The sequence below is a fragment of the Globicephala melas genome, chromosome 4 (genome assembly GCF_963455315.2).
Source record: "Globicephala melas chromosome 4, mGloMel1.2, whole genome shotgun sequence".
NCBI classification, from domain to species: Eukaryota; Metazoa; Chordata; class Mammalia; order Artiodactyla; family Delphinidae; genus Globicephala; species Globicephala melas.
In genome coordinates this window covers 137,272,131-137,287,858 of record NC_083317.1, presented here as the reverse complement: position 1 = coordinate 137,287,858, position 15,728 = coordinate 137,272,131, and positions in this window count along the sequence as shown.

Here is a 15,728-nt window from a genome sequence, read left to right as displayed (position 1 = left end):
GTTAGCTCATTGGTCCCAAGTCTAAGTTAGACTTGGTTTTTCTAAATCCCCTTTAGGGGAATGATATGGCTGAATTTAATTAGAAATCTGTTTTTGTAAGCTTAAAGTTGTGAAAAAAGTTAAAAGGTTGGATCATGCAAAAATAAAAATGGCTGTGAGGATCTTAGGGAATTTGAACCGGTAAACTTAGATTTTATTTCCTGCCAACTGTTTGCAGGAGGATTAAGAGATGTACAGGAATTATTAGTTTTCAGTAAAAGCCAGCATTTTATAAAGCAATTAATTTTTCATTAGTTCCACATAATTTTGGCAAAATATAGTTTTGTTCCAATAAAGCTATTACATTTCAAGAGGTTACTCTAAACTCTAGCCATTAACTTTACATTAATTCACCAGATTTATAATAGGCTAAACTACAGGCAGGAAAGTAGTAAAAATTTTGTCAGAATATATTAGAATTAAAAGGAAAAAATTAAGATGAAAAATATTAAAAAACAGGTCATAAAACTTCTAAATTTCTAAGCGTGGTTATGCATTTATTTAAAAGACATTTTCCTATAATGTTTCTTAAGCATATAAAATGAATTGTACAAAGTTCACCTTAAGTTTTTGCATGAGGTTATCTTGGAAGTATCAGATATTTTATTACAATACATGTATGTTATAATTACAATAAATGTATGTTATAATACAATAATAAAACATACTTTAAGAATTAAGAAAAATACTTATTAGCACTGAAAATCTATTCACAGAGCCATAAACTACCCTTCTCAATGCTAGAACTACTTCAACGCATCCACAAAATTCCACTCAGACGGCCCATTCACCCAGATAACTGGAGTGTCTCCCCTCCAGTTTGAGGTCTTTAAACTTCACCAGAATTACAAAGAAGCCTAGTTGAGTGAGGATAAGAGAACTCAAAGTCCCAGCAGGAGAATGTTTCTTAACTGTTTACCTCCAATTAGGCCTCAATGGACAACACACTCATCTCTACCACCAACCTGCTCCAGGCCAGAACCCCCTTGATCCAACTCACTGCAGTATTCTCCTACCAACTCCCTCAAATCCCATTCTTGTTCCCCATCTCAACTCAGCTTCCATACTGTGGTCAGAAAGACCTTGTAAAAAATGTAAGTCATGGAAGCAACCTAAATGCCCATCAACAGATGAATGGATAAAGAAGATGTGGTATGTGTGTTTATATATATATATATATATATATATATAAAAACACACAATGGAATACTAATCAGCCATAAAAAAATGAACTAATGCCATTTGCAGCAACATGGATGGACCTAGAGATGACCATACTAAGTGAAGTAAGTCAGACAGAGAAAGGCAAATATCATATATATGTGGAATCTAAAAAAATGATACAAATGAACTTATTTACAAAACAGAAACAGACTCACAGACATAGAAAACAAACTTATGGTTACCAAAGGAGAAAGGTGGGGAAGGATAAATTAGGAGTTTGGGGTTAACAGGTACACACTACTATACATAAAATAGAAAAACCACAAGGTCCTACTGTACAGCACAGGGAACTATACTCAATACCTTGTAATAACCTATAATGGAAAAGAATCTGAAAAAGAGTAGATATATATTTATACCTGTATAACTGAATCACTTTGCTGGACACTTGAAATATTGTAAATTGACTATACTTCAATAAAAAATTAAAAATAAAAAAGTGTTCAAAAAGTAAGCTAGACCGTGTCTTTCCTAAACTGAAAACCCTCCTCTGGTTTCCCTTGCCCCTTGACTAGAATCTCGCTCCTACAGAACCCTTGACTTCTGTTTCTCTCCTCTGAGTAACACTTTCCTTGGCAGTCAGTGCAGCCCAACCCTGTGAGGTTCCTTCAAGGATTCTGTCCCCACTCCTATCCTTGGTCATGCACAGGCACCAGATAAATGCTGAGTTCCTATGTTACCACCACTTTGGTTCTAAGACATTTGTCCCAGCATGTTCTTGATGAGAATTTCTGTCCATCCAGTTTTCAGATTTGTTGACGGGTTTTGTGCCTCTTTTTGCCCTTTGGACAGGGCAACCAATACACTCCTTCACATAGGATCCTGACCCCCTCTCAAACATCACCTTTTTACAAACCCAGCCTTGTTCAGTGTAGGCCCAGCATCTTCTTCATGAGTCCTGCTCAAATGCGAGGTACCTTTCATTAGGTTATACCAGCACCACGTGGGTCCAGGGAAGAACCTCACAATCTAGTATTAATCTATTCTCTAATGACTGCACGTGTGCTCATATTGTCTCCCCCCCGCCCCCCAGTAGCTCATTAGGTCTTTGAGGGTAAGCTATGTACTTAATTATTTACATTATGTTAGTGGAGTGCTGAGGACTTAGCAGATGTCATACCCACCATGCGCTCAGCTCAGGGCATGATGGGTCTTCACAATGAGCTGGCTCCCAGACAGCCATGAAGGCAGGACTGAGGAATCCAAACTAGGAGTGGGCCGATCACTCATTCACTCAATTACCATCCACCCAGAAACCTTTATATCCTGATAGCTACGCTAGTTGAGGCCGAGAAAGAAATGAGTGAAACATAGCTACTTTTCATTTCTTTCCAAATTCTTGAATCTCCATCAGCATGCACATGGTACATTCACAACACACATGCACACATATATACATTTTTGCTTCTCTGCTCAGTATCTTTTAGCCTGCTTTACTAAGAATAGTGGATCATTGTATATGCAGGAAATCTAAGAGGTAAAATGGAAAACAATGAAAACTAATAATAGAGTTCACTTAAGTGGTAAATTGATGGATAAATGTACAAAAATCAATTTCCTATATACAAACAATAATCAAGTAGAAATTTTTCCCATTTGCAACACCAATGAAAAGTATAAAATAGTTAATAATAAACCTAATAAGAAGTATGTATAAAGAAAACTCTATAAATTTTTGAGGCACATAAAAGAAGTCTTGTGTGATTTTAATGGAATACAACGTTTCTGTATCAGAAAACTCATTACATGAGGTGTCATTTGACCCCCAAATGATTTAGAAATATTATTCAATGTCAATTAAAATCCTCTAAAAATTTTGGAATAAGGCAAAATGATGTTCTTGTGAAAGGATAAATGGGAAAAATGCAAAAAAAAAAAAAAGAAAAGAATAATTGTGTTAGCTGTCTACAGCTGCATTAAAACTTACCTCAAAGTTTAAAACAACAAACTTTTTATTACGTTAGCTCCTGTGAATCAGGACACCAAAGTGGTTTAGCTGGGTGCCTCGGGCTCGAGTTCTCTCCCAATGTTGCAGTCAAGGTCTCAGCTGGGATTGTCATTAACTGTCATCTCCTCTAATGGCTCCACTGGGGTAGGATCCACTTCCCAGCTTACATAAGTGGTTGTTGGCAGGATTTGATTCCTCCTGAGCTATATAGGACTGAGCACCTCAGTTCCTCACTGGCTGTCATCAGGAGACCCCCTTCAGGTCCTTGCCACTTGGCCATCTCCACAGGGCAGCTCACAATGAAGCAGCTGGCTTCTCTCAAAGCAAGTGAGAAAACAAGAAAATATCCAAGATGGAAACCACAACCTTCTTGTAACCATAAGTGACGTAACATTACCTTTACCACATTTTATTCACCAGGGAGTCACTAAATCCAGCCCACACTCAAGCAAAGGAGAATAACCAAGGGCATGAATACAAGGAAGCAGAAATCATAGAAGCCCGTCTTAGAGGCTGCTTACCAAATAATCAAGGGGAACTTGTACTGCCAGCATCAGAATATACCATGAAGCTATAATAACTAAAACAGCACATTACTGATGGCAGAATAGACATTATTCAATGGTGCAAGATAGAAACCTTCAAACAAATAAAAGTATATGTAAGCATTTAGTACATTAAAATAGTGATCTTGGGCTTCCCTGGTGGCACAGTGGTTGAGAGTCCGCCTGCCAATGCAGGGGATGTGGGTTCGTGCCCTGGTCCAGGAAGATCCCACAGGCCGCGGAGCAGCTGGGCCCATGAGCCATGCCGCTGAGCCTGCGCGTCAGGAGCCTGTGCTCCGCAATGGGAGAGGCCACAACAGTGAGAGGCCCGCGTACCGCCAAAAAAAAAAAAATAGAGATCTTTAAATAAATGGGAAATCTCAAATCACGTTGAGAAAATTTGTTATCCATTTGGGAAAAAAAATATGATATTGGATCTTTGCCTCACTGTATGACCAAGATTAGTTCCAGGTGTTTGAATAGTTAAATATATACTTTTGAGGAGGGACATAAATGGATATTCAGTTCTATCAGTAACATTTTATTTCTTAAGCTAGGTGGAGTATATGGATATTTGTTATATAATAGCAAAACTTGTAGCTCACTACACATCAGGCACTGTTATAAGTACTACACATATGTTAATTTACTTAAATTTCAGATCTATCTTACAAAGAAAATTCTACTATTTCCCCATTTTAAAATAAGAAAACTAAGGCACAAAATCTCACACCTTGAAGATTCATGCCTATTGTATTAGTCATCTATTTTTACATGACAAATTATCCCCAAACTTAGCAGTCTTCAACAACTAACATTTATTATTTCATACAGATTCTGAAAGTCAGAAATCTAGGAGTAGCTTGGCTAATTCTGCACCAGGGACTCTCACGATATTGTAACCAATGGGTCACCTGGGGCTGTAATCATCTGAAGGCATTATGGGGCTGAAAGATCACTTCCAACTCTTCTCATGTAATTGTTGGCCTGAAGCCTCCATTATCTTCCTCACTGGCTACTGGTAGAGGGCCTCAGTTCCCCATCACGTGGACCTCTTCATAGAGTTGATTGAGTGAACTCATGGCATGGCAGCTAACTTCCCCCAGAGCGAGAAACCTGAGAAGGGGAAAGAGAGAGAGAGAGAGAAATAGAGAGAGAAGTCTCAATGTCTAATATGACCTAATGTCTGAAGACACACTCCATCATTTGTACAGTATCTACTCATTAGAAGTGGGTCATTAAGTTTACCCCGTACTCCAGAGGAAGGAATTTTTTTGGTTGTATTGGGGCTTTGTTGCTGCACGTGGGCTTTCTCTAGTTGCGGCGCGCAGGGGCTACTCTTCGTTGTGGTGCACGGATTTCTCATTGCAGTGGCTTCTCTTGCTGTGGAGCACGGGCTCTAGGCCACATGGGCTTCAGTAGTTGTGGCTCACGGGCTCTAGAGTACAAGCTCAGTAGTTGTGGCCCACGGGCTTAGGTGCTCCATGGCATGTGGGATCTTCCCGGACCAGGGCTCAAACCTGTGTCGCCTGCATTGGCAGGAGGATTCTTAACCACTACACCACCAGGGAAGTCCCAGACCTCCACTTTTTGAAGGGAAGAGTGTCAAAGAATTTGTAGACTTATTTTAAACACCCATGAAATCAGGCTCAGAAACTGATTGACTATTACATATATTGCCTCTTTTATATTATTCTTCATGCCAGCTTCTATGTGTGAAATATTTCATACTAACTTAAAGGTTAAATATAGAAATTAAAAGGATTAAATGAATCATAGGCAAGTATTGTTCAATGTTATGATGGGTAAGGGCTTTCTAAGCATGACACTCAAAATAGAAGCCAAAAAGAAAAAAAAAAAGGCTGAAAGGTATAACTATTCAGTATTCTGTAATAACCTATATGGGAAAAGACTCTGAAAAAGAATGGATATATGTATATGTATGGATGAATCACTTTGCTGTACACCTGAAACTAACACAACATTGTAAATCAACTATACTCTAATATAAAATTTAAAAAAAAATTTTTAATAAAATAAATGAAAGGTATAACTACCTTTTTTAAACCTACATATCAAAAATCACCATCAGCAAAGTTAAAAGTCAAATGGAAAATTTAGAAAAAAATATTTGCAACGTATATGACAGATGAAAAGTTCCTGTCCTTAGTACCAAAGGTGCTTTAAAATCACTAACAAAAAGATAAATACAGGGCTCCCCTGGTGGCGCAGTGGTTGAGAGTCCGTCTGCCGATGCAGGGGACACAGGTTCGTGCCCCGGTCCGGAAAGATCCCACATGCCACGGAGCGGCTAGGCCTGTGAGACATGGCCACTGAGCTTGTGCATCCGGAGCCTGTGCTCTGCAACAGGAGAGGCCACAACAGTGAGAGGCCCACGTACTGCAAAAATAAAAAAAAAAATAAAAAAAGATAAATACATTCATTGAATAATAACTTGACATAAATAGGCAATTAAAAAGAAAAAAATAGAAAATACAAAAAAAGTGAAGAAAATATTCAGCTTATTTGATTTTTAGTAATCTAAGAACAGCAATTAAAAATGAAATCTGTATGTCTTTTCAAGTTAGCAAAGATTGGAGAAACTATGGTATTTTTAAGATTTGGAGGAAAAGAGAATTTCATATGTCCACAGGTATATAAATGGATACAAATTCTGCAAGGAAGTTTTCACTATATACCAAAATCTTTAAAGAGTTGTTTGCCCTTTCACATAACAACTCTGCTTCTAGCAATTCATCTTAAGAACTAATTGGACAAAAGTGTACATATACAGATGCTCATCACAGCATTTTTTATTATACTCAAAAAAACTGGAGCAGCTTAAATGTCCAAAAACCAAAGGTTTTGTTAAATAAATGATGGTACAGTGGTGAATGATGGAAAACAACACCATTAAGGTTTTAGAAGTATATTTACTGATATGGAGGAAATTTATGAGATTTAATGAATAATATATTTTAACTGGCATATATAACATGATACAATTTTTGAAAGAAAAAATTTTCAATGTTATGTGCATAAAGCATATGTTAATAGTGTTAAATGAGCAAAAAGTTAATAACATTATCTTTAAATGATAAATTTTAGGTGATTTTTATTTTCATCTGTTTATTCCTATTAAAAAAATACTACACGAAATGAGCCCAATTCATAAATCCAGAGTTGTTTCTTCAATGACCCCTCAGCCCTTCTCCTTTCTCCCTCACTACATGAATAAATGACAGAAGAGGCTGGAACCTGTTATCACCAATTAATAGTCATTAACCCCCTCCCCTCTAGCACTGCCTCTGTAATTTGCATAATACAGAAATGAGTCTGAAATCCTCTGCTCAGGATCTCCATGCACTTTACTGAACCTACTAGTGTTTCTGCTTTTAAGCTAGAACTTTAGGCAGCATTTCCAAAATCATGATATGTTCACATGTAAAACAAGTGATCAAAAATGTACATGAATACGAGCCTGTCTTACACACCTAAAAAGCTTACAGTAGCTTTTATCAGTGTAGTTTACCATTTCTCAAAACTGCATCTATGTCATCTGCCTCTGTCATTTTAGAGACGATTGAAAGTTTGATTTTGAATATGAAAAATTCTTAGACTGCATAACAGGTCTATAACTGAGAGTTAACCATTCATATTGAAAGGTAGCCAGGGCCAAAGAGACTATCCATTTATTACTCTTATGTTCTTATGGATTAATGTTTTTAATTAATTTGGCCAAATTGTGGTCAACTTTCTGTTAAGGAAATTAAAATCCAAGAAAACAAGTAACCACTTTTTGATGTACAAAGAGAAATTCATATTCACTTAAATATTTTAAAAGGTCAAAAATGACCATATAAATCGCATACTAATAATAAAACATATTTCAAAGGGCAATGGTCAACACAGAGTACTATTCACTTTTTAAAAAATAGAGCATTCCTATTTTAGATCAAGGAAGAATTTGCAATACAAATTAAAAGATGAAGGAATTCTAAATTTTACTTGGTAAGAAAGAATAAGTGAATTTCATCTTCTTTTCTTCTTTAACTAATAAAATCTCACATGCTCATTCCTATAAGGCAGCACATACCAGATCAAACCAATATAAACTTACAAAGACTTTTTGAAATTATGCAATTAGTTTATTCATTTGGAAAAATTTTTATGAGTGACTTCCTAATATTTTCCCACATCATCATTGATTATCTTTAGAAGAGAAGTATTGGCTGAATGGTACTTGTCCTTTTAGAATATCGAAGAAAATATTTCATTCTTTTAGAGATATCAATTCCCACTGAGAACAAACTCCTCTGATGGTATTAAATAAATAATAAGAATAAAGTTACAATATCCAATGTCTGATTCAGCACCCATCTTAATGAGTTTTAAGGCCATGTTAAGTGCTTTGAAATCTTCAGAGAGTAGGAAGGACAATATATTGTACCACTCAATTTGGAACATAACATCATTCTATCAGAGATTAATATTTCAATTCTTCATTTTATTTCAATATTTTCACTTTGATCTCTTTTGCATTGCCTATCTGTATTTTATGGAAGAAGCAGGGTTTAATATAATACAGAAATAAGCAAAAATTCTAAGGAGCTCAGAAATATTTGGGGGGTTGTCTGGTCCTTTCTACCATTGATTTTTAATAAAAGCATATTGCATTAAATTGAACAGCACCAAACTAGTACTTAAAAGAGGCATCTGTTACATAAGAGAAACAAGCTCTGTTTTCACTGTGGGACTGCTGGCTGATCATGTACCCAGTCGGGGCCTCAGTTGTCTCATCTAGAAAAATGATGGCTGGATGAGACAATCTCCAGCTGCAATATTCTTTGAGCACATGAAATCTAAGTTGAGAAAAACCTGTACTGAACATGTCTAATCAGGGTGGCTTGTGCTACAACATAGCGGTACTTCCTTAGAAATCCCAACCTAAGAATCCTCAATTTTTGAAAACTCCAAAGTTCATACATTGAGAAAACCAAATCCCCTCCCAGGAAAGATAAAATAATCACCTTCAAATATCAATTCATCTTGACTAATGGCATAATTTGTTCAAAATACTTCTAGAATCAAACCAGTAATTCAGTCTGGAGCTTATCCATCTAGAGCCAAAGAAGTTTACTTTTATAAGTGAATATATCAGAGATCGTCATCTGCAAGCTACCCCTAAGTTCCCAAGGGTTAAGATATGTGGAAAATAAAAATAAACAAAAGGCTTTTAGTAATTATTTAGCCTAACAGTTTCTTCCCTTTTCAGTATCATTAAGAATTCACGCTTCCCTGGTGGCGCAGTGGTTGAGAGTCCGCCTGCCGATGCAGTGGACACGGGTTCGTGTTTCGGTCGGGGAAGATCCCACATGCCGCGTGGGCGGCTGGGCCCGTGAGCCATGGCCGCTGAGCCTGTGCGTCCGGAGCCTGTGCTTAGCAACGGGAGACGCTACAACAGTGAGAGGCCCACGTACCGCAAAAAAAAAAAAAAAAAAAAAGAATTCATTTCACAAAACTAACTAAAGTTTAAAAAATTCCATTTTGATTTCACTTCTAGTAGGTCTGACTCCTCTGAGATGAAAACACTGAGGACCATTTCTTTGAGACTTGGGTCCCAGACAAAGCTTTGCCTTCCCTGAGAGAGGAGTACACTTCCTCCTTTCTGATGGCTGATTTGTAATTTATCATGCTTCCCTCGTACCCCACCTGCCAAGAAGCTTAGACTTAAGGTCGAAACCCAATCACAGCAACCACGTGAACGGTTGAAGTTAGCATATTTTCCTTGTCCTTTTTCCTATACCCTGCTTTTCTATTTTATTAACCTTGTTGCTAAGTTGCATTTTATAAGTTATTGCAAACTCTTTTGGAAAGAGGTGAAGTATAAATAAATACCACTGTGAAATGAGCGTAACGTAAAAATTACAGTCTATATTTAAAGAACAACATTCTTCACATCTATACAAGGATATTAAAATTAAAAGTGAACTTATTTGGAAGTGAACAGCATGATATCAGCAAAATTTAGACAAGTAAGTAATTTGTTTATTTGACGCTTCATCAACTGTCTCAATTCATTTTGCTTTATTAATCTCTCAGGGAAAATTGAGGCCTCTCTGAAAACTTGGAGTGTTCAATTCAATTAAATATTTTGTAAAAATACATGTAACTAATTTTTAGGTGAATGTCTAACTTCAAAGTGGAAACAAAACTCTTAAGAACTGGAGGCTCTGTGTTATTTAGGGGAGCGCTGGCTGCAACAACAAACCCAAAATGCGTAAAGACTCAAACACATTTGAAGTTTATTTTTTGTTCATGTAAGTTCTACAGGGGAGTGAGTGGGGTGTTTAGAAAAAGGTTCACAGATAAGGTGACACTTGAGAAGGCCCTTCAAAGACAGGAGGGATAAGGAGATGGACAGGAGGGAAAATCTTGCTAAAATGAACAGGCTAGAGAAATAAACCAGGATCACATCATAGAGGACCTGGGCCTGGAGGCTAAAGAGTTTGAAATTCATCCTGTGGATGATGGAAAGTTCCTGATGGATTTTAAGCATCAGGGAAACAAGATAAAACTGCATTTTGCTAAGACTGTTATCCTGGCCACAGTGTGGAGGAGAAATTATGGGCCAGAGTGGAAACAGGAGGCCAGTCAGGAGATAGTTGTGGTAGTTATTACAAGGTAGGTTTACTATATACACTAGGACAAAGTTCCTGGGCAGAAAAACACCCCTCACCCCACTCCAACCCTTAGGCATGTTCACAAGCAACAGGAAATTTCACACAGACAAATGCTCCTAATCTGTACATAGATGCTTCCAGGCAGTAACCTTAGCTCAAGTTGTATTTATGAAATGTGTGGAGCTAGATGAGAATGCCTTCCTCTTTATTGATTACTTTCAATTACACATTGGGATAGTCTTTTGCCAGATATGCCTTATGATTTAGATCAGTGCTTCTTTATCTGCGAGGAAGGACCAGGTTTTGTGTTTTCTTTTTCCAATATGTCACAGGCTGACACTTTCTTCAAATACAATAATGATAAATTACTAGAAAAATGAAATGAAAAAGCAAAGAATACAAAATACAAGCTCTTTTTCTAATTTTATTGAACAAACAAAAAATAACTCCATCAAATTGCTATCAGAGTCTCTGAACGCTTACTCTCAATTTCTGCCGTGTACCAGTGAGAGTTTGCAGACTGGCACAAGTGCACAGACCACACTGAGTAGCATTGGTCCAGATGGGCAGAGCAAGAGGTATGGAGCACAGGAAAAGTGACAACCTCCAAGGGGATCCTAGACTCCCCTAGTTTATTCTCCCCAAAGAGACTGAATGATGACAGTACTAAAACCAGTAGGCAAAAGTGGTCAGACACAAAGTCCAGCTTTGTGTTATGAAATAATGTAAACAAAGCAGTTTTTTTATTAGATTTGTGTCAATGGGGATGTTTCCCTCCTATGTAACTTTGCTTTCAGCAACCACTGAGACCAATATTTAAACATGTTAGCACTGATGAGCAATGCCAGAAAAAATATAATCAAAGTGACTAAATTAATAATTTATACACTAACAACTATGTGAAAATATAAGGCATGAGGAATTAAATTAGAAAAAAGTGTAATCCAAATTAGAGTGCATCTCAATTAAATTCGATTCCCCAACAGTGCTGTAAGTTTAGTTAAAGCCCATAGCACTACAATGACCTTAACATCACTAATGGTAACTAGGCTTGGAGCATATGTGGTATATTTGAAGCACTTTATAAATACTTATGTGGATGCTTCACTTAAGCTTAAATAGTCATAAGATTCTTCCCAGACCTCTCTTTACAGGGCAATAATAATAGCTATTTATTAAACACTGGTTGGCTTCAGAGACATTCTCTTTAAATACACCCCAACAACCCTGTAAGATAAGTATTATATGCTCCCATTGTAAAGATGAGAAAACTGAGGTTCAGAGAAGGTAAATACCTTATGAAAGGTACACAATTGTTAAGAGAAGAGAGCACTTTGAAACCCTTATCTCTGATACCAAAGCATGTCGTTATAGCCAATATGCTCTACTGTATTCTGCCTGAACCATTGGCTCAAAGTGGAGCTTTGACCCAGAGGCTAGAGACAGCCTGGCTGGAGTTGCTTTTTCAGCTTTGACTGAGATGGAGATACACTAGTTCTTGACCCTCACTCAGTAGTAAAATCCCTAGCAAGGTGCTACCACCCAGGACAGCCCAATCTCTGTAACTGCCTGTCTTTTTTTAACTTTTTATTTTGTAATAACTTTAAATTAATAGAAAAGTTACAAAACTAGTACAGAGAAGTTCTCATATACCCTTAATCCATTTGCCCCTAATGTTAACCATCTTACATAACCACAGTACCATTAATGAACTCAGGATATTAACATTGTTACAATACTATTAAGCTACAGACCTTGTTCGAATTTTGTCAGCTTACCCATTAATGCCATGTTTCTCACTGCATTTTGTTTTTCTCCCTCCTCTGTCTCCTCCAGTCTGTGACAGTTCCTCAGTCTTCGTCTTTCATAACCTTGACACTTTGAAGAGCGCAGGTCAGTTGTATTGTAACATAATACAATATAATCTAATAATGTATTATAATACAATATAATACAATCAGAATGTCCCTCAATTTGGATTTGCTGGATGTTTTGTCATGCTTACCTTACGGTTATGGATTTGGGGGCAGAACATCACAGAGATGATGTGCCTTCCTAGGGTACTGTCTCAAGCGATGCACATTGTCACTGTCTTATTATTAAGACAATGTATGTCACTATTATTATTAACCTTGATTAAGGGGTTGTCTACCAGATTTCTCCAACTGGAAAGTTACTATATTTTCACTTTGTATTTATTTGGAGACAATATATTTTGAGATCCTCCTGCCAGCCTTTTTAATTTTGACATATCAGCTTGCTAATTTTAGCACAGTTTTTTCCAGTGGAAATGTATTTTAACAGGTGATTACCATGGTTTAAGATATTTACTATAGATATTTTTTGCATTGAATCTGATCAATCCTGACCATCTATGTTTTAAAGACTATATGTATACATGTCTGTGTATCTTTATCTGCACACATACATACTCAGATCTGTTTTGTGAGCAAGTTGTTTTATAGTTGAAGTATAGTTGACTTACATTAGTTTCAGGGGTACAACATAGTGATTCGATATTTTTAAAGATTATACTCCATATAAAGTTATTATGAAGTATTGGCTATATTCCTTGTGCTGTACATTACATCCTTGTAGCTTATTTATTTTATACCTAGTAGTCTGTAACTCTCAATCCCCTACCTCTATCTTACCCATCCCCACTGGTAACCGCTAGTTTGTTCTCTGTATCTGTGAGTCTGTTTCTGTTTTGCTATATTCATTCGCTTGTTTTATTTTTCAGATTCCACATATAAATGAAAACATATAGTGTCTTTCTCCATCTGACTAATTTCACTAAGCATAATACCCTCCAGGTCCATCCCTGTTGTTGCAAATGGCAAAACATTTTTTTTTTATGACACTGACTGTTCAGAAGAGGATGGTTGGAGTGGACAAGCAGAGAACAAACCTACTCATCATTGAGAAGGAAGAACAGCCTCTAGGGGACTGGATGAGGAACAGAAAGACAAAGTGAGGATAGTCAACAGAGAAGAAGTAGAGCCCCAGAGAACTCTGGAAAAAGGCTATGAATTGTCCCTGGCCCCATTTTTCAATATTCCCTTGATAATTTAACCCCCACTCACTCATCCTCAAGTTTTAGCAAGACACATTACCTTCCATGTTGAAACTACATTTCCCAGCTAGATGTGGCCCCATAACTAAGTTCCCAACAATGGCATGTGAGCAGCAAGTGCTGGGTGCACTTCATCAGAAGGGCTTTTTCCCTCTACTCTCTTTCCTTCTTCAACCATGATCCTAGAACAGGACTTCTTGTCCATTTTGTATCATGGACTGATTTGGCATGCTGGTGAACCCCCTGAGACCTTAACAGAATGATGTTTTAAATACATAAAGATACAAAGGATTACAGGGCTTCCCTGGTGGCACAGTGGTTGAGAGTCTGCCTGCCGATGCAGGGGACACGGGTTCATGCCCCGGTCCGGGAAGATCCCACATGCCGCGGAGAGGCTGGGCCCGTGAGCCATGGCCGCTGAGCCTGCGCGTCCGGAGCCTGTGCTCCGCAACGGGAGAGGCCACAACAGTGAGAGGCCCGTGTACTGCAAAAAAAAAAAAAAAAAAAAAAGGATTATAAAGGAAATCACTCATACTGAAATTATAAGAATTATGAAGGAAACCAATCATAATGAAATACAGTTATAAAAATTTTTTTAATGTATGATACCTTACTCTGTGTATTTCTTTATTGATATATTACATAACAAGATTTAACAAGGGAGGGGGTCCAATGACTAACATGGTTTTAAAATGATGCATAGAAATGGTAATTTGAGATAATTGCAGTAACTATAATGTGATTTGATAATACATGTGCCTTCCATTGGTGACAAAGTCACCAGTCTGGCTAACATCACTATGGGTTGTTGCCTATAATTGAAGGAAACACTATATCTCTGTTAGAGGTTTTTTAACTCAAGTTCATAGACATCCTAAATTCTATCCATAGACCCCAGATTAGAGGATATTGGAGCAAGAAGACAGAAGGACTGACCCTGCATGACCCATGGAACAAAGTCACCACTTGCTCTGGACTCCCTCCCTATTGATGTCTGGACTGTTACTTAAAAAGAGAGAAATTTCTATATTGTTTGAACCACTTTGCCATTCTTTTTTCTGTATATGGCTCTCAGTTATGATAGCTGAGCTGTACTCCAGCTCACTAGTTCTCAAACGTTTTGGTCTTCAGACCCCTTTACAATCTTGAAAATTGTTGAGGACCTCAAAAAACTTTTATAGGGGTTATATGTATCAATATTTACCACATTAGAAATTAAAACTGAGAAATTTTTATCTTCTCATTCATTTAACAATAACAAAACCATTACAAGTTAATATCAATAGCATTTTTATGAAAGATAGCTGTATTTTCCAAAAAAAAAAAAAATTCGTGAGAAGAATAGGTATTGTTTTACATTTGTGAAAATCTCATTAGTTTCTGGTTTAATAGAAGACAGCTGGATCCTCATATTTTATTCTGCATTCAATATGTTTTGCTTTGTTGTTTTGATTGAAGTATATGAAGAATATTCAACTTCACACAGATATGTAGTTGGGAATGGGAGGGGTATTTTAATAGCCATTTGAGATAATCCAGGGTATTTCTTATTGATATTATACTAAAACTTGACAAGTGGTAGTTTCTAAGAAGTTAGTTGTAACGTAAAATCTGAAAACATACAAATAAACTTTCATACCCTGTTGCATTAAAATCCATTGGTCTGTCTTGCACTTTGAAAGGCTCTCTTACCCATGTGCAATTCTGTCTCATGAATTGGTCATTTTGAGAATATTGGTTCATTGAGTTATGCAGATCTTCCAAATGTTGATGCATCGTTAGACAATATGCAAAAATCACACTGGTTAAATTCACCACAAATCTCATCAAAAAAAGTTTTTAAGTATTGGGAAGCTGTCAAGCTCATGGTGGTGGATACAAGTCTTCCACAATTATAATTTTCACTTGAAAGCTCAAATGCTATCATTGGCAACAAATACTGTCAGTTGTTTTCCTTGAAGTGACAGGCTTCCTTAATACAGTCTTAAGGAAATATCTGCCAACCACTATAGCTTGTCTATCAGTCATTCTTTCAAGTAAAAATGGTTTTCTGCAAAAAAGAGGCTAATTCATCTCACAGCTCAAGCAAGCACTTTGTCTTCAGACAACCCTCACAGTTCAGGATGTGAAAAAGTAGTTTACATACACTTCCCAGTTTGTCCCCCAGAACATTAAAAAGACATGCACTCAAGGGTTGAAATTTGATTAAATTA